General features: G+C 37.7%; 1 pseudogene; it reads left to right on the forward strand.

Moving 5' to 3' along the window:
- LOC115515715 overlaps nt 1-3,115 on the forward strand; it is a 39,061-nt pseudogene extending 35,946 nt beyond the window's left edge.
- Nucleotides 3,116-14,667: the final 11,552 nt, after the last annotated feature.

The raw sequence follows: 14,667 nt of genomic DNA on the forward strand, positions 1-14,667 counted from the left end.
AAGTATATGAATCTACATAGGAATGGTAACGTAAAAGATGAATGTTGAAGTGACCATCAGACTATTAGTCTTCATTAACTTAAAGGAGAGTCTGCTAGGGAGGAAAGGACCCAAAAGCACAAGAAAAGCAAAGAAAGGCAACCAGGGTCACTCAAGGGAAGGGAAGGGAAGGGAAGGGAAGGGAAGGGAAGGGAAGGGAAGGGAGGGGAAGGGAAGGGAAGGGAAAGGAAGGGGAGAGAGGGAAGGGGAGGGGAGGGGAGGGAAAGGAAAGGAAGGGAATGGAGGGGAGGGAAGAGAAGGGAAGGGAGGGGAGGGAAACAAAGGGAGGGGAGGGAAGGGAAGGGAGGGGAGGGAAGGGAAGGGAGGGGAGGAGAAGGGAGGGGAGGGGAATGGAGGGGAGGGGAGGGGAGGGAAGGTTTACAGAATTTAAGAAAAGGGGATGGGGCCTCCAACTTGGCTCAGGTCATGATCTTGCCATTCATGGGTTCGAGCCCTGCATCAGACTCTGCTGAGAGCTCAGAGTCTGGAGCCTGCTTTGGATTCTGCCTCTCTCTCTCTCTCTCTCTCTCTCTCTCTCTCTCAAAAATCACTAAACATTCAAACACACACACACACACACACACACACACAGAAAAGGGGATGACAGAAAAAGAGGGATGGGCAAATCTCAAACCATTCAGATATCCACATTATAGGTTTTGAAATTTATTTAAGGAAAACTAATCTGAAATTTGTGAAAATATTCCTTGAAGAGCCATGATTTTAGAATTATCTTCACTGTCATCAGTTTTCATTGTAAGTAGATTGACCATTTCAAACGGAAATAGGGCTTTTATGCAACAGGATAAAAAAACTGTAGGTAAGTTGTAATTGCTCAGGAAAGAAAGGCAACTAGAATTAGTAAGGATACTATTGACGGTTAATATCAAGGGGCACAATGGTAGAATGGAAAGGGTGTGAAGTAGTTCTTGAGGTGCCCCACTGCAGATGATCCCAAACACGGTTGGGCAAGTTAAATTTTCTGGGCCTCAGCTGCCTGTGGTGGAAAATGATAGATTTGTTCTAAGAAAACTTTAAAGTTCTTTTTTGAGTTTACAATTCAAGAAAAATGGTTTTCAAAGTCTTATAAGAAAAGGTCGCAGATCTCTATCAAGATGATGTCATGCATTTACAAGATGTTCTGTTAGAACCCTAAAATTATAAGGAACTAATTTAAAGAACATATGCCCTGGGGCACCTGGATGAGTCAGTCCCTTAAGTGTCCAGCTTGGGCTGGGGTCATGATCTTGTGGTTTATGAGTTTGAGCCCCACATCAGGTTCTGTGCTGACATTGCAGAGCCTGCTTGGAATTCTTTCTCCCTCCCTCTGTCTCTGCCCCTCTCTGCTTGTGCTCTCTCAAAATAAATAAATAAACTTAAAAAAATAAAATGAAGAACATATGCACAGTGGCACTCCAATGTAAATTTACTCAGACCATGTAAATCATTTGTGCCTTGGTGCTTATAGAAAATAGTACTGTTGGGAGGACTGTGTGGGCAACAGCGTGGTGTGTGGCAGGCATGGGGTATGGGGCTGTGGGAGGCCACTTAGTGCTGGCTGCTGTGCAGGGGTTGCTGGGGATAGTCCGTGAGCCACCTTCACCTCATCCTCCTGCCTTGGCCATGGCCCCTGGGTCCCAGCATCCATAGCCCGAGGGCTCTGAGCTCTACCTAGCTCATTACCAGGACATGTGGAGACTGGTGCATGACTGCCCCCTCTGAGATCTGCTGTCTTCTGAACCCAGAAGCTATCTATGCCAACAACGAGATCATCCTGCCTCATGTTGAAGTCCATGGCTTGGAATACCACTACGTGCTGGCCCAATACACAGATGTGTTGCACTCTAAGATCTTCAGTGCCACCTGTGACACCTTAACACTACAAGTACCCAGAGAGGATCTGGAAATATGACTACGACCCCAGCTTTGCCATCGAAGGCCTCCACTACATTCAGAAGAGCCTTCCGATGAAGATTGATGCCTTCTAGTACATGATGCTGGGGATGGCCTCCAAGGGCCTCCAGCCTGTGCCTGAGGAGGAGGTGACCCACCTGTATGGGGACACCCAGTACATCCCACTGTACCAGATGAATGGCTTCTGTGGCAAGGGTCTTTCCATCCAGAAGTTCATGGACATCTCCCTGCCACAGATGGCACTCTGTCCTGCATGGTGGACCACTTCCTAGGTCACTGACCAAGCACACCTCTGCAAGGATGTGACGGGTGCCATTCGAGCCATGGATGTGAAGGGCCTCGTGTACCAGTGGATTGGGTGGGATATGGACAAGTACATCCTGAGAGGGGATGAGACATTTGCTATCCTGAGCTGCCCGGTGGCCCATAGGAAGCAGCTGTTCCTCACCACTAACAGTCCTTTCAGCTTCATGAACAAGGGGATGTGGCACAGGGTGGGTCCTGACTGGCGCCAACTCTTCAGTATGGTCATCGTCCAGGCGGACAAGCCCAGCTTCTTCACTGACTAGTGCAAACCTTTCATAAAACTTGATGAGAAGGGTTCCCTGCACTGGGACCACATCATATGTATAACTTCTTGCACCTGACAGAATGGGGTGGTCCCTGTGTGCTCTACTTCAGAGACCACCTGTACAGTGACCTGGTGGAACTCATGCTGTGGGTGCCATCATTCCTAAGTTAGAGCATGAGATTCACGTCATCAGCATGGAGCAGTACAATACATGGACTCACTGACATGGCAGCAAGCACTCACGGGGCTGCTGGAGAGCGTGCTAACCTACCAGTAGGCCAAATCGCTGTAGGTTCTGGCTGCCTGGATGAAGGAGCTGCAGGAGCCAAGGTGCATCACCAAGGCCCCGTTCGACGCTCAGTTTGGAAGCATGTTCACACCCTCCACACCCCCACCTACATCTCATGGTGCCACATGCCCTTTTCTGACCTCTACACGGCCTCCCCCAACTGTCTGCTCAACTACCATGTGCACTTCACCTTCTGCCCACACTGCAAGTCCTTGCAGCCAGAGGCACCACTCTGGATGGACCAGCTCTGCACTGGCTGCAGGAAGACACCCTTCCTTGGCGACATGACCCACATCCACTGAGTGTACCTTTACTCTCCAGAACAGGGCCTTAACCCCTCATGCCCCGCCCACTCTGGGCATCAGTCCAGGGCAGGCAGTAAATGTGGTCTCTCTCCTGGAAAAAATAAGAAAGATAGTACTTTTGGTCAAACCTGAAACTCTGGCAGTATCTATCCTTTGTAGTCATGAACAGGGACTATCTTACAGTGCTCCCATCTTATGAAATGTGATGGGATTCATGTTTAGCACAAATTCCTCTATGGAGAAGTTTCACATTGAGTCCAAAGTTGATGACTTGATTATTCATTCTTGACTTTTAATCTTCTTTTTGTGTGTCTGTGTTTACAGAAGATAAAAATGTAATTTCTATTATACAGCTATTAGAATGATTAAAATAAAAAACACTGACAACACCAAATGCTGGCAAGAATGTGAAGCCACAGAAAATCTCATTCATTGCTGGTGGGAATGCAAAATGGTACAAGCACTTTGGAGGACAATTTGGCAGTTTCTTACAAAAGTGAATATACTTTTACTATAGGATCCTGTAATCATGCTCTTTGGTATTTACCCAAATGAGTTGAAAACTCATATCCACACAAATACTTGCATGTGGATCTCTGTCACAACTTTATTTATAATTGTCCAAAATTGGAAGCAACCAAGATATCCTTCAGTAGGTAATGTGATTAAATAAACTGTGATATAAATAAACAATGGAATGTTAGTACTGAAAAGAAATGAGTTACCAAGACACAAAGACACAGAGGAATCTTAAATACATATTACTAAGTAAAAGAAGCCAATCTGAAAGTCAACATACTGTATTAATCCAAACATATGACATTGTGGAAAAGGCATAATTATGGAGACAATAAAAAGATTAGTAGTTGCTAGGCGTTAGGGACATGGGATAGGTGAGTAGCTAGAACTGAGGATTTGGGGGGCAGTGAAAGTATTCTGTATGATTCTATAATGGTGGATAAATGTCACTATATATTTGGCAAAACCCATAGAACTACAATACTAAATGTCCATCCTAACTTAAACCATGGAGTTTGGTTAATTTTGGTACCAGTATTGGTTCATCGATTGTAACAAATGTCCCCATTCTGGTGAGGATGTTGACAAGGGGAGAGGCTGTGCATGTGTTGGGGAAGGGCACATATGAGAATTCTCTGTTCTTTCCTCTCAACTTTGCTGTGAATCTCAAACTGCTCTAAAATATAAAAGTATATTAAAAAGAAAATGCCTCCATTTTAATAAGTAGAAATGCCATCCTCCTTCTTGCTCAAAAATAGAAGAAAACAACAAAAACAAACTCCAGAGTCTTCCTTGAAGTCTATTGTGTTCATATACTATATCGTATCTATTAGCAAATCCCATTAGCTCTATATTTGAAATTTACTCAAAATCCACCTACTTCGAAATTTGAAATTTACCTCAAAATCTCATGACTTCCACTGCTATCACCATAGTCCAAACCATCACAGTCTCTTGCATGGACCATTAAAATTGTTCTCTAAAAGATCTTTCTGTTCTACCTTTGATCCACTCTTCCTCCAAAGCCATCAAAATGTTCCTTTCAGAGTAGATTACAATGGACAAAGAATTTGATAAATGTGGAGAAAACATCTGACAAAAGCCAACCACTACTCATGATAAAAATTCTCAGCAAACAAGAAATAGAAGAAAACTTCCTTAACCTGAAAAAAAGAATTTACTAAAAGCCTACAGATAATGGAAATGCTTTCCAAGACTGTGGACAATACAAGAATGTCCACTTTCACTACTTCTTTTCAGCATTATATAGGAGGTCGTGCAATTAGGCAAGACAAAGAACTAAAGGTCATTCATGTTGAAAAGGAAGAAATAAAACTCTCTTTATTCACAAATGACATGATCTTATACATACAATATCCTAAGGAAACCACTAAAAAACTGCTGGATGTAGTGAATGGATTCAGTAACTTTACAAGGTACAAGGAAAATACCAAAAAAATCAATCATATTTTGATATACTGACAATGAACAATCCTAAAAATAAGAAAACAATTCCATTTACAGTAGAATCAAAATTGACTACATTATATTTCAGTTCAGAAACCCCTAGCAGTTTTTCTTCATAATTAGAATAAAATTCCCACAGGCTCATCATGCCTTATAAGGCTCAGCAAGTGATCTTAGTCCCTGTTACTTCTCTAACTTCCTCTCTTTCCATCATCCCTCTCATTCACTCTGCTTCAGTCCCATTAGAATCTTCTCTGTTTTTAAGTGTGGCAGGTGTGCTGCTTGGAACTCTTGCTTCTCAGATAGCTATGTGGTCTGCCTCTTCAGTTGTCTCTACTGCTACATCTTTGCTCAGATGTCAACATATTAAGGTCTCTCTCATCACCAGCTTAAAATGATACTCCCACCTCTGTGCACCCTCATTGCTCTATTATTCCTTATATTGACACACACACACACACACACACACACACACACACGTTCTGTTTATTATTCATAACATTTCATTTTGAGAATTTTCAAGTTTATAGAAAAACTACAAGAATAGTCAGCCAATGCCTTATATTATTCTCCTGGGTTTACCTACATCAATGTACATTTCCCAAGAACAAAATCATTCTTCTAAATAATCAAAACAAAACTATCATGGTCAAGAGCAATTGCACTGATCCAATGCTATTGTCTAATCTTTAGTCCCTATTTAAATGACTCACTTGTTCCAATAATGTTGTTTATAGCTGTTCTTTCTTCAATCCAGGATCCTAGAAGAATCATACATTACATTATTACATTTCTTTCGTCATCTTCAATCTAGAACAGTTCCTCGGCTTCTTTTTGTCTTTCCTGTTATGAGAAAATTTGAGATACCTTTTCATTTCACTGTGTTTAATTATGTTCTCATGGTTCGAGTCTGGTTCAGCATTTTTGGCAGGAGTATCACATAGGTAATGCTTCCATCAGGAGGATGGAATACTCCTTTTGTAATACTGCCTTTTGGTAGGTTTTCCTCATTTTCTTGCTACTTATCTTGTTTTTCGTCATTAAAATGTAAACTCTGTGAAAGTTGGAACTATGTCTCCTCTCTTCACTTTTTATCCTAGATCTCATAGGTGCTTGGTAAATATTTATTGAGGAAGTAACTGAGTCCACAGCCCAGCAGATCTGTCTCCCAACAGTATAGAACAGCTCACTGCCCCAGCCTGCCGTCAGGCAGTACCAGGCAGCACAGACCTGGTACTGACCCTCCTGCCCAGATTGTGAGATGCTGAGAGGTCCAGAATGGGGGAGGAGTGCCTCAGAATTTGGGATATCAATTTAGAAAGACATTGTTGAAGAGGGTTACTGGAGGGGTGTGGGAGGGGGGATGGGGGCTAAATGGGTAAGGGGCACTAAGGAATCTACTCCTGAAATAATTGTTGCACTATATGGTAACTAATTTGGATGTAAATTTAAGAAAATAAAATTAAAAAAAAAGAAAGACATTGTTGATCATGTGTCCAAACGTATGTATAGTTATTTACTTATGCATTATATTCATATGCTACATTTCTAATCTGTTAGGTGTGTTATAAATGTATACATACAAGTTTTCATAATGAGTTAAAAAGTAAATATAAAGTTTTATTTTCTTCCTAGACCCCAGTGTCTTGTTTTCCCCATTCCTGGGTAGAACATAAAATTTCCTTTTGGAGGTCACTGTTTTTACCTGTTCTTGAGCAAAGATGTTTTAGTGATTTCAGTATCCACAAAGTCTCTTCACTGATCAGAATTTTGGAAGAGGTCTCAGAATTCTTAGCTGACTCTGGACAATCTTATGTTACCTCATCTTATCAAATGCCAGCCATATCTTTTGAGGCTTTCCTACGAGACTCCTAAAAGTGCTCAAAATTGATAATATTTAACATAAAGGTGCTCTAAATACCAATTTTTGACTTCTAAATGTTCAGCCAAGAAATTTCTTTAGTTTTTGGAAAATGGTAAATTCTCAGAGCATAGTTCTTCCAGACCAGGCTTTAAATGATGCAGTTCAGAATGTTACCAGGAATCTGAATCATCTAGCACGCCTTTGAAAATCAGTCCCATAATTATCAGAAGGGCTCCTTTAATTAAATCCATGTTTCAGGATGCTTAATCCAAACTGAAACATTCCAGAAGTGTACTTACCGAAAATAATATATTGTGAGCGTTTAAACCCCGGGTGCTTTAAATCAGCTACACTATAGCAGGTCTTCCAGTATCAAGGTCTTTGTTCCTATTTAAAGTTTCATTTAAGGAGGAAAGCTTATCTAAGTGTAATATCAGTTTATGTCCTTGTTTCTTTACTAATTGTTTTTGCATAGGTGTGTCCGTATATACCCTCCTTTTCTTATGAAATTACATGAGATATGTTTGTCTTCAGGGCTTCAGCAGTTTACATTTTCAGTACACTTTAAAGTTACTCTTTACTACAGTTCTGTAATTTAGGGCACATTTGCTAATGAACAATCAAATGGCTTTTGAAGGCACAAAGAACAAGGCTTTCAGAAAGGTTGTGTCTTTCCTTGTGAAATACAAATTTTCTGGGAAAGTAGGGTTTTGCTTTATCTTCTCAGCCATGTGCCTTTTAGTATTCTCAATGTTATTTATGGTGGTTGGATGTTCAATGAATTCATTGTGCTATTTATTTAAATTAAGGAGATAGCTCCTTAATATTTTCTACATAATATTCTTAGAATTTAAAAAAGGCAGCTTCACATTTTTGAGAGTTCAAAAGGCGTTGATACACTATTTCCTTCAAATGAGTGTACACTTCTTTTTTTTTTTAACTTTATTTTGAGGGAGAGAGAGAGGGAGAGAGAGAGAGCGAGAGAGAGAGCGAGAGAGAGCGAGCACAGGCGGGGGAGGGACAGAGAGAGAGGGAGAGAAAGAATTCCAATCAGGCTCTCCATGCTGTCAGTGCAGAGCCCGATATGGGGCTCGATCTCATGAACTTCTAGATCATGATCTGAGCAGAAATCAAGTCAGATGCGTAACTGACTGAGCCACCCAGGCGCCCCAAGTGGACACCTCTTAAAGAGAAGAAAGTTTCAGTCAGTATTATAAATTATGTTTGGCAAATGTTATTGGAGAACATTTAAGATATTTTAGCAATAATTCCTGCTCAGTCTTTTATTTGGGACACATTGTCATTTTCCTTGTGAGTCTGTGAGTGATTAAAGTTCTTTTGGCCCATCTCATTAAACAGAAATGGTTGACCCTATAAACAAGACATTTTAAAAGACATATGTGTAGAGATTCATGAGCAAGAAATTAAAAAGAGGCCATGAATTTAAAAGCATACACACACACACATACACACACTCACATTCTTCATGTATAATCAGCAGCTGTAGTAGTTGGCATGTGCTATGGGTGTGCAGCATTAAACTTAAACAGTTTTCTAAGCATCTCAGGTACCTTTTTATACCATTCAGTTGTATCCAGCTTTCCATTATTGTTGGCAGGACATCCTTTGGAATGTCTGCTCTATTCAGAGGATGATCTGGTGCCAGCCTCTCAAAGAGAAAGAGACAAAAAAAGATCTGTAATTTAAATAAAAAATAGTGGAATAATAAAATTGGCAAGGAGGCAGATGTCCTTAAAACCTTCATGTCCTGAACAAAATTCAACTTCAGAAGGGCAGAACTTTCCCAAAACATTTAAAAGCTCTTGCTCTATGATAAAGATTCTGAGAGAGAGATACCTTCCCTTAGCCTCTGTCAGAAGTTACTTGGATTACTAAGTCAGTAAAACATCTCAGAGACATCTACGCAAGTACTTTTTAAATTAAAAAAACTGGCTTTGCTCAAAGTGAACTGAGACAGAACAGTCTTGGATATATTTTCCATAGAAGCACCTGCTTTGGGTGCAACCACACATAGAAGGATTTTGGCACAAGAAGTTGTCTAACCTATTCAAGGGATGATATTTTGGATACTGTTCATGGCACCTTTTAAAGGCAATTTTTAGTGTTCTGTCTAGACTTATGTTCCGAGGTCAGCACACTGCCTTAGGATCCTGTTCGTTGGTTGAAATCAGAGGAGAGACAAGGAAATTCAAATTAAAGCCTCACTCTCTTTAGTAAGGCTGTGTCTCAGACTACAGGGCTTTTTGGGAGAGCACCATTGAAAGAGGCCAAAAATGTCAAGATGAACCAAAACTAATTGTCTTTGCAACCAGGGTTACCCTTGCAGCCTTGTAAGACATTTTAAAAATCTTGAAAACAATATTGTAGGCCAAGGCTCTCTTTGGTAATTGAAACATAGGAGGGTGACTCAGGTCATTTCATAAAATCATATCACAGTTTTTCTATCTTGTTTGTGAAACATACATGTATGTACTCTTTTTCTGGCAATATTAAACATCCTTTCTGCCTGGCTACCTTGAGAATTACTAATATTGGGGACAACCTTGGAAAACACATGCCAGTCTATAGGATTCATGAAGCACTAGCGATAATTTATTGTACCTCCTGACGTGGTATCTTGTCACATGCGGTATCTGGTGACTAGAATCCCTCTCCCCATGAGAGCTGGGCTCTACCTGAACAGTACCCATCCAGTGTAGTGATACTCCCTCTGATCACCTCCGCAATTAAAAAGTTTTAGCTTGAGATGAACTTTCAGTGAGATTCTTTTTTTTAAATTTTTTAATGTTTATTTATTTTTGAGAGAGAGAACTCAAGTGAGGGAGGGGCAGAGAGAGGGGGAAACACAGGAACCAAAGCAGGCTCCAGGCTCTGAGCTGTCAGCACAGAGACTGATGTGGGGCTCGAACCCACGAACCCTGAGATCATGACCTACTGAGCCACCCAGGTATCCCATCTGTGAGATTCTTAATCCAAGTCAGATTTGAACATGAAAAGCAAAATGTAAATGGAAACTTTTCATGCCTTTAAGAACCATTCCATTGAAGTTGTTTCCCTGATATTTAAAGCAAACATCGATTATCTACATTATTTGCACTGGTCATATACTTTACTTTTTTTCATCTGATTTGATCTTTTCTCTAACCCCATCTTACATGTGAGTATACTTAAGCTAAGTAATAGCTAATTGCGAAGTAACTTGGCCAAGATCATCCAACCAAGTGCTGGGTCAAGACTTGAATCCAAATCTAACTGATTCCAAAAGTCACGTTTTCGGATCCTGGTGCTCTTTACCATCAATATCCAAAAAGTTTATATTCCTCTAAATCAGATTCTTTTTTTTTAACTCTAAAAGGGTGTGCAATATTATATGTGAATATAGATAATATGTCTTCTAGGAACATGGAGCATAACTTTTGTCATTTTCTCAAGCTTAAACTGTGACTTAAAAATGATTAAGAATCCTGAGAGAGAAGCCTTTTAACAATGAGCAAAGAGTGTCTCCATAAATGAAAAATCAGATACATCATTAAGACCTTTTTAAGAATATATAATGTATATGCAGATTACATGTTGACATGTGAAAAAGAAAAATGCATTATTTGTTACTATTATTCCTCTTTATAACAATAACTACTTATAAATTGTTGCAAATATGGTATTCTTCACATTTTATATGTAGGTTATATGATGGTAAAAACCAGAAAGAAACCATTGTGTTCCAAATTAGAAGTGACGGAAAATATGTAATTTATGTACAGAAAGTAACTTGGAAAACATATTTTCTTCATGCTGTATACATTAGCATAAAGGGAAAATATGACATTCTTGTATAGAGAGGCGTAGCAGTACACTAAGAGGAAACTGATGGAACCAAATGAAAGTAACTGGTAAATTATAAATGTTTCTGTGATAAACCAGATGTGTTAAAAATAGTAGTTAGTATTTCTTGTACAAAAAAAATTAGGGTAAAAATAAAGTTAAATAGTGTCTTAAGATGTGTAGAAATGATCCTCATTAAAGTTTATGAAGAGTGATAAAATGTTTTTATGAATTATGCCAATTAATACTGGCATTTTGTTACATTTCTTATTCCAGTCAACTTGTAACTCTAAGAAATATCCCTTTCTCACTGAAATCGTGAGCGCCTCTGTCTTCTGCACCTTCAAATTTTCCTTCCCCTTAGTAAGTTTTGAAGATATTGACCTCTTTTTCCTTCCTTTCATATCTAATATGAGTCTATCTCCTTATTGCAATGCTCTTGGTAGGGTTATTGATAACCTCTTCAGTGCTACCTTCTATTGTTAATTTTCATATCTCATCTTAAATAGTGGCTCAGAAGCATTCGACATCATATTAAATATGTTCTTCTTAAAAATTCTCTCTTGTTTCTGGAGCACCACATTTCCATGATTCTTCTTCAGGTTTCGTCTTGGTTTCATTTTAATCTCAGTCATGGGCTGCTTTGGTTTTACCAACTTTTTAAAAAAATTATTTATTTTATTTTTAAGAGAGAGACAGAGTGCAAGCAGGGAAGGGGCAGAGAGAGAGGGAAACACAGAACCTGAAGAAAGCACCAGGCTCTGAGCTGTCAGCACAGAGCCTGATGTGGGGTTTGAACCCACAAACTATGAGATCTTGACCTGAACAGAAGTCAGATGCTTAACTGACTGAGCCACCCAGGTGCCCCATCTTTTGCCAACTTCTTAAATATTTTTTGTCACCCTTCTTGAAAGGGTTCTGTTGCTAACTTTTGTCTTTTCACGTTCCATATTCTCCTCTCCCACCCTCACATATCATTCCAAACTCTGGTTTCAACTACCACCTAAATCACAAAAACATTTTTGTTGTCATAAAGAGGATTATTTCATAAAGATAAAGGGGGTAAATGCATCAAGAGGACATAAAAATTTTCAAAATTATGTACCTATTAAAAGAGTTTCAGGATATAAGGCAAAAATTGATGGAACTGTGAGCAGAAATAGACAAATGCACAGTTTAAGTCAGAAATTTCAACACTTTTTTCTCAGCAATTGATAGAAGTAGACAGAACATTAGTAAGTATGTAGAAGACTTCAACCAACTTGACCTTGACACCGACATTTATAAAACAACTCACCCAGTAACAGCAGACCACACATTCTTTTCAAGTACACACTGAGCATTCACCAAGCTAGTCAATGTGCTGCATTGTAAAACAAATCTCGATAAATTTAGAAGGATTGGAATTATAGAGAATGTTCCCTGACCAAAACAGAATTAAGTTAGAAATCAGTAACAAGGAAATTCTTGGAAAATCCTCACATATTTGGAAAATAAACAACACGCTTTTAAATCAACCATTGAGCAAAGAAGAAATCACAAGGGAAATTAAAAAGTATTTTGAACTCAATGAAAGTAAAAATACAACACATCAAAATTTATGGACTGCAGTTAAAGCAACAGTTTGAAAAAATGTAGCTTTAAATGCTTATCTTAGCAAAGAAGAAAGATCTAAAGTCAGTGATCCAAATTTCTACCGTGCAAAACACAAAAAAGGATGGAAATTTACGTCTAAAACCAGTAAAAGAGAAGAAATAATGATAAAAATCAATGGAGAAGCAAAAATAGAGAAAATAAATGAAACTCAGATCTGGTTTTTCAATAAAATCAATAAAATTGATAAATGGTTAGGTAGACTGAACAAGAAAGAGAGAGAAGACATAAATTACCAATATTAGATACGAAAAAGGAGACATCAGTATGTATCTTACATTAACAAAAATAATAATACAGCAATATCATAAACAACTCTATACAATCAATTTGACAACTTCAATGAAACGGAAAAAAATTCTTAAAATATGCCAATTACAAAAACTAATGTAATAAGGAATAGGAAATCTAAACATCTCTATATTTATCTAAAAAATTGAATTCATCATGCAAAACTTTCCAACACACACACACACACACACACACACAATAGGCAAGATGGCTTCACTGGTCACTTCTACCAAATGTTCAAAAAGAAATTGTACCCATCTTAGTAACACTATTTGAGGAAATAGAAGACTGGGAGAACACTTTTCAAGTCATTTTATGAATTTAGTGTTATACTGTGTCCAAAACCAGATATTAAAATAACAGAAAAGTTCAGATAAATATTTCTCCTGAATTTAGATACAAACTTAATAAAAGCAATGTATACTTAATAACATATAAAAAAGATTGTGCATCACAGCCATGTGGAGCGCATTCCAGGAATCTAAGATTTATTTAGCTTTGAAAATCAATATAATTCACCATATTAAGAGTATTGAGAATAAAGTCATATGACCCTGTCAATAAGTTCTACCTGGAAACTTATTTGACAAAGTTGAATTCCAGTTAATTTTTAAAAAATTCTCAGCAAACTAAGAATAGAAAGGAACTTTTTCTCTGTGAGGAGATGATATGATAATAAGCTTGACAGTAGTAATCGTTTCACTATGTACGTGTATACTAAATCATAATGTTGTATATCTTAAATATATACAGTTAAAAATATATATAACCCATAAATCTATACCAACGTAATAAGAAAATGTATTTCATTTTAATTTTTAAAATTTGTGCTGGTAAACATGGTTTTCTAATATTTACTGGCCAATTCCATTTCTTTTTGTTAAATATATTCTTGTATTCTTTGTCTTGTTTCTACTGAGTTATTAATCTTTGTCTTTCTGATTGATCAAAGCTCTTTGTATATTAAAAAGCATACAGCATTTTCTGTAAAAAGAAGAAAAGAAAGAAAAAAGAAAATTTCTCCACCTGAAAAAGGCACTGATGAAAAAAATTCAAACTAATAGCATACTTATTAGTAAAAACTAAATAAGTTCCCGTAAGATCAGGAAATGGCAAGTAGGTTTGTTCTTAGGACTGCTACTCAATATTGTACTATTGCACTAGCCAATGTAATAAAGCAGAATAAAGAAATAAAAGGCATAAAGATTGGAAATTAGGATTATGTAAGTAACCCACATGAATCTACCCCCCACAAAAAAAGGAAAAAAAAAAAAGCTGTTATAACTATTCAGTGCCTTTAGCAGAGTTGTAGAACAGAAGATAAATTTGCAAAAAATTCACATCTTCCTATGTAATGCCAGTAAACAAATTAAAAATGAAATTTTAAAAATGTAATTTGAAAAACATTTAAAATATATTTAGGAAAAAATATAGCATATGTGCAAACATGTACATTGGAAAATATGCCAAAAAAACCTTAAAGAAATTAGAGAATGCCTAAATAAATATAGCAATCTATCATGTTCATGAACTGGAAAACTTAATATTGTTAAAATATCAGTTTTTAAAACAATTGATAAATAGATTTTATGCAAATATGACCAAAATCCCAGTAGGATTTTTTTGGGTAGAAACTGGCAATCTGATTCTCATATTTATGTGGAAATATAAAAGCACTAAAATAGGCAAAACGATTTTGAACATGAAGAACAAAGTTGGAGGAATTATATTAACTGATTTCAAGACTTACTATAAAATTGCAGTCATCAAGAAAGAGTGCTTTTGGTGTCTGGATAGTCATATAGATCAATGGAATAGAGGAGTAATTCCAAAAGAGATCTACCTATTTGTGGTTATTTTATTTTTGTAAGAGATTCCAACATAATTCAAAGGGGGGAGACAATGTCCTTTC

This window comes from Lynx canadensis, chromosome A1, assembly GCF_007474595.2.
Source record: "Lynx canadensis isolate LIC74 chromosome A1, mLynCan4.pri.v2, whole genome shotgun sequence".
NCBI classification, from domain to species: domain Eukaryota; kingdom Metazoa; phylum Chordata; class Mammalia; order Carnivora; family Felidae; genus Lynx; species Lynx canadensis.